Source organism: Nerophis ophidion, linkage group LG08, assembly GCF_033978795.1.
Source record: "Nerophis ophidion isolate RoL-2023_Sa linkage group LG08, RoL_Noph_v1.0, whole genome shotgun sequence".
Taxonomy (NCBI): Eukaryota; Metazoa; Chordata; class Actinopteri; order Syngnathiformes; family Syngnathidae; genus Nerophis; species Nerophis ophidion.
The window spans coordinates 48,117,473-48,122,518 of record NC_084618.1 but is presented as its reverse complement, the minus strand read 5'-3'; the positions used below and the strand labels follow the sequence as shown (position 1 = coordinate 48,122,518).

The 5,046-nt window shown below is 44.2% G+C and overlaps 1 long non-coding RNA gene across 1 annotated transcript; it reads right to left on the bottom strand.

The window, feature by feature from the left end:
- Positions 1-653: 653 nt before the first annotated feature.
- On the bottom strand, positions 654-2,509 carry LOC133557064 (uncharacterized). The gene is made up of 2 exons (XR_009807673.1): positions 1,590-2,509; positions 654-1,501 (listed from the first exon to the last, which is right to left on the bottom strand). It is a non-coding gene; the product is annotated as an uncharacterized LOC133557064 (long non-coding RNA).
- Positions 2,510-5,046: the final 2,537 nt, after the last annotated feature.

Below are 5,046 nucleotides of genomic sequence, written 5' to 3'. Positions count from 1 at the left end.
ATTATTTACACAGACAAAATACAAGAAAAATATTTTTGTGATCTGCTGAATGAATGAGTGAATAAATGTGGGTTCCAAGATGGAGGATTATACACAAAAATGTCTCCAAACCGGACTTTCTGTCTGACTGATCTGGCTGTATTCAACGTTATTGAAAAAAAAAAAAGGCTTCAAAACGTTGGAACTTTTGCCATCACTTTCTGAAAAAGCTGCAGTGAATTTAGGCATTTTAGGCCATGATAATCACAAGGGAATCCTGCAAAATCCTGAAAGGATGGATTAGTAATTGAATCGAAATTTTCAAAAAAATAACTTAGCAGCAGAGGAACTGCTGCCTACCTTCAAAGCTTCAGTCATTTCTCTGTTTTCTTCTCGACTGTTCTTTCATATATACTATATTGCCAAAAGTATTTGACCACACATCCAAATGATCAGAATCAGGTGACCTAATCACTTGGCCTGCCCACATGGATGACAGTCTGGTGTGGATGAACTTGACTGGCCTGACATGAACCCAATAGAACACATTTGAGATGAATTAGAACAGAGATTGAGAGCCGGGACTTCTCGGTCAACATCAGTGTGTCACCTCACCAACGCGCTTTTGGAAGAATGGTCAAATATTTCTACAAACACACTCCGCAACCTTAGACTTGGACTTAAAAAAATCTTTATTGTCCCCGAGGGGATATTTGGTTTGCAGCAGTTGTCATTAAAAACAAGGTTCAACAGTAAAAAAGAGGTACAACAGAAAAAACAAGGTACAACAGTAAAAACAAGGTACAAATACATAAAATACATACAGTATGTAGGCTTGTGGACAGCCTTCCCAGATGAGTTGAAGCTGTAATATCTGCAAAAGGTGGACCGACATCATATTGAACCCCATAGATTAGGAATGGGATGGCACTTGAAGTTCATGTGAGTCAAGGCAGGTGGCCAAATACTTTTGGCAATATAGTGTATCTCAACTAACAACATGCACTCTTTTGCACAATCGAATAAAAAGTCTAAATGGTCGTCCATTCCTCTTCCGTCATCTGCAAAAGTCACAAATGTGCTAGCAATGACTCGTTTTGATGTCTTGAGTACAAATGTTAACGCCGACGTGGGTTTTTGTAAGTAACCCCAAAATTATATTTAGTTTTAAATGTTAGTAGAGTTGGACGTAGCACAACACAAGGAAGAAGAGAAAGAAAGAAAGAGAAGCTCTAATCTTACAACTAGTCAAGGGTGCGTGAAGGACCCGAGTGGTAAAATATTAAAATCTAATAAAAATGTTGCTTAAAACCAATATAAATATTAAGAACCCAATGCAGTGAGAGCAGCTGTCCCAAAATAAGGAAAGATGATTATACTGATTCACAATTTGTTAAAATACAATTAAAACCAGTCACGTTGTCGAGACTAAAATACCAAAATGGTAACGAATGTGATGGGCGAGGGTACAGGCAGGCATGTGGGTCCATGTCTTGGCTCCGCCCACTTCCATGGCGTCCTCCTGCACACAAAATTAAAATGGAGGCAGGCCACGGGGATAAAATCATCTAAGACCACGGAGACGCTATCCGGGCTGACGTCACACTTACACGCAAGGCAGGGCTTTGCTGTAGTTCTGCGTCAACGTATTGGGTACGCCCACTCTCCTCGTCAGTCTCCGGTCACTCGCGGGACCTACGTGGCCGTACCCGTCCCGCTCCGCCTCTCGGCCGCTTCCGGGGGTCGCCGCAGGTCTCTGGGTCCCAATCGCCCCCCTGTCCACAGAACCACACAGCCAGCGTACAACGCACGAGCCCGCAAGCCCACAGCCCAAGGCAGTTGGATGTCCCCACAGATCCACAATACACGGCATTTACTTGGGAGGCAAAGTTTCCTCTGCCCCTGCCTGTTGTGGACGTCTTGGGGTTCGTTCCGGTAGCCTGCGGGGTCTACTGTGTAGTCCGGGGGGTTCCTTTCCAGCCTGCGTGCGTCTACCCGGTCGCTCTCGGCAAAGCCTGTAGATTCTTCTCCGTCCCGGTGTAAAGCGAAATAAGTGCTCGCTGCGAAATGAGTGCCCAAGCGTGTCGGGGCATATATTTAGCGCCTTATGTGCGAAATATATGCCCACCCTATTGTATACAGTGTGTATGGGACGGCTTGCCAAATAATTGCCCCTGTGGCCTCAGTGAAAGTGCATACGAGGTATACTCATTAGTTAAACTTGGATTTGCTGATATTGTTAGCTAAAAGAAAAACCGTAACCCTAACCCTAACTCTAACCAAATCTTCAGAGTCTCGCTAAATCACTACTAGGATGGTCTCTCTCTCTCGCTGCACACACGTTGGTTTGTCAATGACCCCGCCCTGCCAAAAAACTGCCTGGCGCACTGGACTGCGCAGGTGCTTGCATGCGCACACCCTCCCTGAGCACTTATTTCGCTGGGCACAAATTTGGCGTGACACCGGCCAGAACCTGCCGAATCCTGCCGTCCCCTCTCCTCCTGGCAAGGCCTGTCGTTTTCCCTCTGTCGACCCTCCCTCTCGAACCTTTTTCCTGTCGCTCTTTTTAAACGTGCGCAGTCCTGTTGCTCCACAGGTGCCTCCGATTTCCCGTGCCGTTGGATTGGGCACTTTGGTTGTTAGGGGCAACCAGCTAAAAGAGGCAATGTCTTAAAATGCCAGCAAAGTTCACATGGAGTAAAAACATGCAATTTAAAAAGACAATCAAATTCTAAAATGTAAAAACGTGCAATTCAAAATCCACAGCAATAAAACACTATAAGACTTGCATGGCAATGAAACATGAAAAAATAAAAGCCTCTACTTGTGTCCCATCACAGGTGCGAGTGGGAAATATTTTGTGTGTTCCAACTTCAACCACCGAGTCGTTTGTGGTTTTAAATGGCAATTAGCAAAACGTGGTGCTTTACTGTGAATAAGTTAATTAGCTAGCACTATGCAATCGTTTGATTATTAACCTATGCTCCATTTTGAGCATAATGTTTGTTTGTCGACAAATTACATTTATAGCCTGAATTTCGCAGTATTTATGTTGAAATTTCTAAAATTAGCCCGAAACTAAGTCAATTGTTTAAGTACATGTATAGAAGGCTTTGGATTTTCTACATTTCCCACAATGCGGCGTGGCGCATTGGGAGAGTGGCCGTGCGCAACCCGAGGGTCCCTGATTCAAATCCCACCTAGTACCAACCTCGTCACGTCCGTTGTGTCCTGAGCAAGACACTTCACCCTTGCTCCTGATGGGTGCTGGTTGGCGCCTTGCATGGCAGCTCCCTCCATCAGTGTGTGAATGTGTGAATGTGGAAAAAGTGTCAAAGCGCTTTGAGTACCTTGAAGGTAGAAAAGCACTATACAAGTACAACCCATTTATTAGAAGGCTTTGTTTGTAAACACGTTCATTGTCACTTATCGCTTATCCAGTGATACTCATAATACCACCGACGTGTGCAATTGTCAACTGCTACAACCGAGGTGGTTGTTGCACCTCGTGGTTGTAGCGTTTATTGAATTCCTAAGAGTGAACAGGAAAGGCAACCAATCAGATGTGACGTGCTATGGACAACTTTGTGTTCGTTTGGATAATTTCATTTTAGGTAATGAAGCAAAATGAACCCAAAATAAATGAAAGCCCTACTTTGCAATAACTTGATGTGCTTGGTCAAAAAACTTTGATAGTAGTCTCTCATCCAGACTCTGCCTCCACATAAAACAAAAGTGACATGTGAACAAAATTCTCCCAACTCTGCCTTACAGTCACCTTGTGCTGACATGACTTTAGATTGATCATCCGTGATCATCCAGGGTGTCTTGGGTTGGATTATTTCTGAGAGTGCATGACTATCGCCTTGACAACACAATGTCCACTTCACAAACCCATCCACAAACAAAGTGGTCATTGCATTACGCTCTTATAATTTTGAAAGTCCTTCACGGTGTAAAATAGGTTGCGAGGCTAAAAATTAGGTAGTTCATCAAGATGTCGTGGTCTCTGCTTCACTCTGACTTGTCGACCTGGTATAGATCCTTGCATCTAATTACGGCTGTTTTCTCCTTATAACTACGAAGGGACTTTTTATCTAATGACTCTCAGTATTAAATACTCTCAGTATAAAATACTACACGGTCTAGCTCCAGCCTATCTTGCCGATTGTATTGTACCATATGTCCCGGCAAGAAATCTGCGTTCAAAGGACTCCGGCTTATTAGTGATTCCTAAAGCCCAAAAAAAGTCTGCGGGCTATAGAGCGTTTTCCGTTCGTGCTCCAGTACTTTGGAATGCCCTCCCGGTAACAGTTTGAGATGCTACCTCAGTAGAAGCATTTAAGTCTCACCTTAAAACTCATTTGTATACTCTAGCCTTTAAATAGACCTCCTTTTTAGACCAGTTGATCTGCCGCTTCTTTTCTTTTTCTCCTCTGTCCCCCCCTCCCTTGTGAAGGGGTCCGGTCCGATGGCCATGGATGAAGTACTGGCTGTTCAGAGTCGGGACCCAGGATGGACCGCTTGCCTGTGTACCGGTTGGGGACATCTCTACACTGCTGATCTGACTCCGCTTGGGATGGTTTCCTGTGGACAGACTCTCGCTGCTGTCTTGGATCCGCTTTGAACTGAACTCTCGCGGCTGTGTTGGAGCCACTATGGATTGAACTTTCACAGTATCATGTTAGACCCGCTCGACATCCATTGTTTTCGGGTTGCCCACATATGAGGTCCTCTCATAGTCATCATTGTCACTGGCGTCCCACTGGGTGTGAGTTTTCCTTGCCCTTACTGTATGTGGGTTCTTCCGAGGATGTCGTAGTCGTAGTGGTTTGTACAGTCCTTTGAGACATTTGTGATTTAGGGCTGTATAAATAAACATTGATTGATTGATTGATATTCTGCATCGTTTAAAAGCCGGTGCAATGTAATTTTGCACTGAATAGTTCAGAAATATTACATGTAGGGTTATCGTGAACAATGACCCATGGTGCATTGTGGGATACTTAAGCTCTTAAGCAAAGAAGAATTTTGGCTTGATTAGATAGGATCGTGAACATACTAGAA